This window comes from Pinus tabuliformis, chromosome 4_1, assembly GCF_031772625.1.
Source record: "Pinus tabuliformis cultivar Carrire ecotype Pingquan chromosome 4_1, CPIR1, whole genome shotgun sequence".
NCBI classification, from domain to species: domain Eukaryota; kingdom Viridiplantae; phylum Streptophyta; class Pinopsida; order Pinales; family Pinaceae; genus Pinus; species Pinus tabuliformis.
The window spans coordinates 442,273,502-442,282,107 of NC_142303.1; positions in this window are offsets into that span (position 1 = coordinate 442,273,502).

Genomic DNA, 8,606 nt, shown 5'->3' on the forward strand with positions numbered 1-8,606 from the left:
AATGCAAGAAGAAAGACCCATTTCTTTTGAAAATCATCCAATCAAAGGAAAGTATTTACACAAAGCTATTTATGCAAAGGAAATGTTGGCAATACTACATGCACTTACGAAATGGTGACCCTACCTAATGGGAAGGCACTTCAAGGTAAAAACAGATCATGATAGTCTTAAATAATTTTTAGAACAAATTTTATCTTTAGAAGACAAGAAAAAATGGGTCACAAAGATGTTGGGTTATGACTTTAAAATCATCAACAAAAAAGGAAGAAAAATGTTGTGGCAGATGCACTCTCAAGAAAGAATGAGGATGTGGAAGCATTTCTTTGCACTATTTCTATTATCCAACCAGATTGGATAAACAAAGCAAGGGATGAATGGAAGAATGACGAAGAAGTGTGGGAACTCATTCAAAAGATACAAGAAGATCCCAGTACATCTGATACATTTAGATGGAAAACTGATTCGTTATGGTACAAAGATCGCTTATACCTATGTAATAATTCCAAACTCAAACAAAATATTCTTATGGAATCTCACACTTCTCCCTTAGGAGGGGACTCAAGATTTAAAAAAACTTATTTTTGAGATGACCTTAAATTTGATATTCAAAAGTTTGTGATGGAATGTTTGGTTTTCAAACAAAATAAAGTTGAAACTATTAAGACCCTAGCTTTATTACAACCTTTATCCATTCGAGGCCAACATTGGGAGGAGGTTTCAATGGATTTTATCATAGGTTTACCCAAGTCCGAAGGAAAGAGTGTCACCATGGTGGTAGTTGAAATACTTACCAAGTATGTACACTTTTGTGCATTATCTCATCCATTTAAAGCCACTAGATTTTGTACTGCATTTATGGAAACACTTCAAAATCTACATGGAAACCCAAATATTATGTCAAAGCGAAAAAGATCCCATTTTCACTGAAAATTTTTGGACATTATTATTTTATTGTCTCGGTACTCAGTTATCTCATAGCTCATATTATCATCCTCAATCTAATGGGAAAACTGAGATAGTAAACAAATGTTTGGAAGGATATCTTCATTGCTTTATCTTTGATAAACATACACAATGGGTCAAATGGTTTCCTCTGGATGAATGGTGGTATAACACTTCCTTCCATACTACAACAAAAATGACCGCATTTATGGCACTTTATGGATATCATCCACAATCCATCACATCAGATTTAAGAGAAAACTGCAAGGTTCAAGAAGTGGAAGATCACATCGAGCATCAACAAGTTCTCCAATTCTTAAAGGATAACCTCACTTTGGCATAGAATAGAATGAAACAACAAGCAGATCAACATCGCAGTGAAAGAAGTCTTTATGTAAGTGACTGGGTATTCCTACAGCTACAACCATATAAAAAAATGTCCCTCAAGAAAGCTAAGAAGGATAATAAATTATCACCAAAGTATTATGGTCCATACAAGGTGTTGCAAAATATTGGTACTATGGCTACAAATTGGAGCTTCTTGCAGCTTCTCGATTGCACCCATTTTTCCATGTTTAATGTTTAAAGAAGGTTATAGGTGACAAGCTCCAAGTTGAAAAATATTTCCAGAGCTTGATGAGCAAGGAAAGATCATATTGGAACCTAAAATAGCCATAGAAATATGAACTCGACAGCTATGAAATAGATCAATTTCAGAGTATCTCATCAAGTGGAAGAAATTACCCACTTAATATTCCACATGGGAGGATGAGAATTTTATACAAAAGCATCCATAACTACTCAATCATTTAGTACAACACTTTTTTGAAGGAGAGGGGCATGTTAGGTCCCTATAATACTAGTGATTCCCCCATTACTATTGTCATTGTAGCGCTTATTTTTATTATTGTGCCCCTATTGTCTTGATATTTTTATATCGCCTTTGATTATATTGTGACCCCTTAGACTCCTATATATAGAAAGGAGGTTTAGTCATTTGTATCATCCAAGAATTGTTCATTTGTGTAATGTAAAGGAGGCTTCCCCCTCGAAGAGGCTAATTTTGAAGTCGTTGATCTATCTTTTATATCTTTTTGTGAGCTGGTTCATAACACCTAGGAAGGTATTGGTGGGAGGGTTCTTCTTTCTCTGCTTACGTGAAATGGTAAAAATTCCTTTTTAACTAAATTTATTTATCTTGTTTATTTTTTGGGCTTTTCAAACTCTAGATTTTTTTTCAGGTATTGATTTTGGTAATGGTTCATTGGCACCTTAAGGACCTTTGGTATGCTATTATGAAACCAACTCACAAAAATATAGAAAAGATAGATCAACTCCTTAGAAATAAGCCTCTTCGAGGGGGCAACCTCCTTTACACTACCCAAATGAACAATTCTTGGATGATACAAATGACAAGACCTCCTTTCTATATATAGGAGTCTAAGGGGTCATAATATAATCAGAGCTGACATAACAATAGTAATGTAAGGGCACAATAATAACAATAGTGGGCTTCTATGGGGCACAATAGTAATAATATGGGGACTACATGGGTACAACAATATAATAAGGGGGTTTTACTAATAACAATAAGGGGTTACAATAGTAGTATAGGGGCCTAACATGCCCCTCTCCTTCAAAAAAATTTGTCCTCAATGCTTGAGTAGTTCTTGATGCTTCTGTATAAAATTCTTGTCCTCCAATGTGGAATCTTCAGCAGGTAAATTCTTCCACTTGATGAGATACTCTGAAATTGATCGATTTCATAGCTGTCAAGTTCTTGTTTCTGTGACTGCTCCAGGTTCTAATATGATTTTTCCTTCCTCTTCAAGTTCTGGCAATATTGTTTGAATTGGGATCTTCTTAACCTTTTGAATGAGGGGCCACACTTCTTCATCCTTCTTCCATTCATCCCTTGCTTCATTTATCCAATCTAGTTGGATAATAGAAATAACACAAAAAAATGCTTCCACATCCTCATCCTTTCTTGAGAGTGCATCTGCAACAACATTTTGCTTCCCTTTCTTGTAGATGATTTCAAAGTCGTAACCCAACATATTTGTGACCCATTTTTGATGCTTTTCTAAAGATAATATTTTTTCTAAAAAGTATTTAAGACTATCATTATCTATTTTTACCTTGAAATGTCTTCCCATTACGTAGGGTCGGCATTTCTTAAGTGCATGTAGTATTTCCAACATTTCCTTCTCATAAATATCTTGCTTGAGATGTAGCCGTAAAAATACCCAATCACCTACATCAAAACTTCTTTCACTGCAATGTTGATTTGCAAGTTGTTTCATTCGATTCTGCACCAAAGTGACATTATCCTTTAAAAGTTGGAGAACTTGTTGTTGATGCTCGATGTGATGTTTCTGTTGGAAATAATACTGAGAGGGGGGGTGAATCAGTATTATCAAATTCTTTTCAATATATCTTCCAGATTTATACCTCAATTTATTCTTCAGATATTGATCATTAATTTGTATGTCAGTACCATATAATAATGAGCAAGAACAAAAAAAACAGATAGTCACACCAAAGAACACCAAATATAAGGTGGAAACCCAATGTGGGTGAAAACCACTTGCTGCAATATGTCTCTATCTTCTTTCAATTAGAAACTTCTTTTACAATTATTTTGTACTGGTGCAGTCCTTTACCAATACGTAGGCTGCAACCTGCTGAGAGCTACAACCCTCTCTCGTTTTCCAGTCTCTCCTGGAAGGGAGCTACAACCCCCTTAGCTCTTGTACTAGCTGAACTACTAGTACGTAGGTGCTGACCTACATCTTTTCTTCCAAGGACCACTTTTCATAAATTTTCAAACTAGATCCGTGAACATCAAATAATCATCAACTACATGTGAATCAACCAATCTCCGTTTACAATCACCCAATGAATCAACCAATAACTTCTCAGAATGCAGTAACCAGAAAAGCAATAACAGTAATCTAAACCCAGAACTCTGCTGCAATAGATAAAAGGTAGCCAACAAATATTTTAAGAAAGTCTGCAACTTCACCAATAGAAACCTGCGAATATCCGTAGTTCTTCTATGTCTGGACTGTGCAGCTCCGCACCTACACTATCTACTCGACAACGTACCTTTGCACCTGCACCTTCTGCTGCTCTGCAGACCCCCGCACCTACGCCTTCTACTGCGTTGCGAACCCCCGCATATGTGCCTTCTGCTGCTCTGCGGACCCCCGCACCTGCGCCTTCTGCTGCGCTGCGGACCCCCGCAACTGCGCCTTCTGCTGCGCTGCGTACCCCTGCACCTGCGCTGTGGATTGCCTGCGGACCTCCGAATAGAGCCAAATTAACAGTCCTCAATGTGCCATAGACAGTCAAATCCACAGATCTGATCATGCGCCGGAGAGATCACGACCTATCAATAGGTTCACCTTACAATTTATAGATTTCAACTTGATTTAGATCTAGCTTTTCAAACCGATCACCCAACATTTCAGATCTTAAGATATTCAAATTTCACAAGTGACAAGCCAAATGATCTCCTTTCCTTTTTATAGGCAAGGCCTTACTCAAACCATGGATCAAAACCATAGAAAACTAATACAAGGGACCCAAAATTGGGGTTCAATAATTTAGATGCTATACCATGGACCAAAACCATATAATCATATACGTCGGACTAAATACCATGGACCACCATAGGATTCCCACGTGCGTGCGCTTTTCTCTGCATGAAAGTGCGTGTACTGGGGGTCCTCACCTTCTGTTTGGATAACCTACGGACATGACCGCACTTTGTGAATGGCGTGCCTACGAAACCGCACCTTTTGAATGGTGTACCTGCGAACCCCTTATTTTCTATCATTTTGAGAGCCTAATCAGAGATTTGCCACTTGAGTGAGTTGCCATCAAGTACAACACCTATGCCATAGCGCCAAACCTGAATCATAATGCCAACAATCTCCCCCTTTGGACTTGATGGCAACCCTAAGATCCTCAAAGTCATTCTCCCCCTTTGTCATCAAGGGCAAAGGGTTATGCTCCCCCTGAGAACATGCTGAAAACTCTACTCCGTTGTGTTGATCATGCTACCCCTGACTGTAGCCCAGATCTGTAAAAGAAAAGTTTCTTCAAGAAGAACCATAATCCACCATACACCATAAATGACCTTGACAAAAGATATATAAGACATAGAGACAAAACGTTAGCAGCAATATTCAGATCAACATCCTTCTGAACTTTCTCCTCCAAGATCTTCTATAATAATGCCAACAATGTATTATTAGAAGAATAAATGCTCCCCCTGAACCTATGCCAGATGGTCTTTGACCAATCCATAAACCAGTGAATGTACGCATATACCCCATATGAAACTCGCGTACAACCAACAATCTCTGAAACAGATAAGATTCAACAACAAGATGATGCATCAACTACCCCCAGCTTTTTCCTGAGGTATTCAAAAGTTTCCCTATGCAGTGGTTTGGTGTGTATATCAGCAACTTGTTCCTTAGAAGGAACATACTCCAACTTGACTTTTTGTTCAAGCACTTGTTCCCGAAGAAAACAATATTTGATAGGTATATGCTTGGTCTTCGAATGCATGACTGGGTTCTTTGAAATGCTAATAGCACTTGTATTATCACATAGGATGGAGTTAGGTGGAGTACAAGTGATTTGAAAGTCCTGCAAGGTTTGCATCATCCAAAGAAGTTGTGTGCAACAAGATGCAGAAGCCACATACTCTGCTTCAGCTGTAGATAAAGCAATTGCACTTTGTTTCTTGCTAAAGCAAGATACTAATCTGGAACCCATGAAGAATGCACCCCCACTAGTGCTTTTCCTGTCATCCACGCTTCCCACCCAATCTGCATCTGTATAAGCATGAAGTGTGAGATCTGTATCTATAGGATACCATAAGCCATAGTTTTGAGTTCCTTGAAGGTACTTGAAGATTCTCTTAACTGCCTGAAGATGAGTTTCCTTTGGATTTGCCTGAAATCTTCCAACTATTCCCACTACGTGCATGATATCTGGTCGGGTACCTGTCAAATAAAGCAGACTTCCAATCATGGATCTATAGGTTGGTTGATGCACTACTGCAGATTCATCATTTGCACTGAAGCTGTATCCTATAACCATAGGTGTACATACTGGTTTTGAATCTTCCATGCCATACTTCTTCAAAATCTGCTTGAGGTACTTAGTTTGAGACAAAAAGATACCGCCTTCATTTTGTTGGATTTGCAATCCAAGAAAATATGTCAGTTCTCCAAGCAAAGACATTTCGAATTCTTTCTGAATCACCAAGGCAAAGCTTTGACTCATAGCTTCTTCATTGCTGCCAAAGATAATATCATCTACATACACAACAAGTATTAGCAATTTGTCATTTTCAATTTTTATATAAAGATTGCTATCTGCTGATCCTTTAGAAAAACCTTGTTGATGAAGATATTTGTCCAAATGGTAGTACCAAGCCCTTGGAGCCTATTTAAGACCATAGAGAGCCTTTTTTAGTCTGCATACAAGATTTGTATCATTCCCAAGAATGAAACCATCTGGTTGCTCAATGTACACTTCTTCTTCTAAGTCTCCATTCAGAAAGGCTGATTTCACGTCCATTTGAAATACTTTGAACATCTAAAAGCTTGAGAGAGCAAGGAACATTTGGATGGCCTCAAGTCTAGCAACGGGAGCAAAAGTTTCTTCAAACTCTATTCCTTCTTGTTGAGCATACCCTTTACAAACAAGTCTGGCCTTGTTTCTAATCACTTCCCCATTTTCATTCAACTTGTTTTTAAAGATCCATTTTGTCCCTATAACATTCTTATCTTTTGGTCTAGGAACCAACTCCCAAGTGTTATTCTTTTTGATTTGCGCAGTTTCTTCATCCATTGCCTTGACCCAGCATTCATCTTTGCATGCCTCTTTTACATTTTGTGGTTCAGTGGAGGAGAGCAATGCCAAATAGCTTGAGGCTTCTGCAATTGTTCTTCTTGTTTGTATACCTCCCTCTTTTTGCCCCAAAATTTAAGATTCTAGATGATTCTTCTGAACGTACCTGGATGGAGTCTTCTCTTCTATCCTTATCTGTTCCTCTAGTGCCTTTTGAGGTTCTTTTTCATCATTAGTCTGATTTGAAGGATGGACTTCATCCTCTTCGATATTTTCATAATTTACTTGCCTAGGAATGTTTCCTTCTTCATCAACCACTACATCAATGCTTTCAAAAATTCTTCCAAGTCTTTTATTGTGACACTTGTATGTTTTGTTGTGCGGAGAATAACCAAGGAGAATGCCTTCATCTACTCTAGGTTCAAATTTGGCAAGATGTTCATCATTATTCTTAATATAGCATTTTCTTCCAAAAATTTTGAAATGTTTTACCGAAGGAGTCTCACCATACCAGAGCTCATGAGGAGTTTGAGTACTATTCACCCGGACATTTGCTTTGTTGAGAATAACAACCGCAACAAATGCAGCTTCACCCCAGAAGGTTACGGGAGTTCCAGACTTATCAAGCATAGCACGAGCCATTTGTTGAACCGTTCTGTTCATCATTTCCACTACTCCATTTTGCTGAGGAGTCCTAGCTATAGAGAATTCCCTTCTTATTCCATGTTCTTCATAGAAGTCACAAAATTCATTCGAGGTAAACTCCCCACCTCTATCAGACCTGAGGCATTTGATTTTGTGATCTGATTTGTTCTCCACAAAGGCTTTGAATGATTTGAACTTTTCAAAGGCTTCATCTTTGTGCTTCATAAGTCCTATCCAACACATCCTGGAAAAGTCATCAATGAATAATATGAAATATTCTTCTCCTCAAGGTGAACTTTTCCTAGATGGGCCACATACATCAGTATGGACAAGTTCAAGTGGCATGCTAGCTGATCCTTCCTTCTCAGGGAAGTTAGTTCTGGTTTGCTTACCAAACTGACATGATTTGCACATTGTGTTGTCTGGAATTCTGCTGTCTGAAAGACCACGAACTGCCTGGTACTTGCATGCTTTCCTTATCTGTGAAAAGCTCAGATGCCCCAACCTCTAGTGCCATAACCAGTGTTCATCATTTTTTCTCAAATAGCATCGTTGTTGTCCTTCTTCAAATATGTATAAATTATTTGGAGTTCTTATGCCTTTGATTACTATTTTTCCTGTATCAAGATCACGAACACTACATCCATTTGATCGAAATATTACCTTAGTTCCTTGATCGCACATCTGACTAACACTCAGTAGATTATGCTTCAAGCCATCTGTTAGCTCTTGAAATTTCACCTCAGGCTGAGAAAGGTAAACCTCAAGGCTACATCAAACCATTTAGCCTCGTAGCTAGCCCTACGCGGCAGGAGAAGTCTCTCTCCGGTCAAATCTCGGCAGATCTTCAATGGGTGAGATGACCAACAAGGTAACATTGATATTAGGCTAGTAAAATGATTAAAAAGGTTAATTTGGGGTTTTTAATTAAATGACGGGGCTTTTCTGGGCTGCATGGGCAAAATCACAGCTTGAACAGAGAAATATAATGAACAACACAGATTATCGAATGAGGCAAGGTAGGCAGGAAATTTAACACCAAATCTAGATTTAAATGGGATGGCAAGACTGGTGAGGAGCTAAGGAGGGCAAACAATAACTTTGAATCCTCCTTAAACAGAAGAAAACATTGAATTGAACAAACT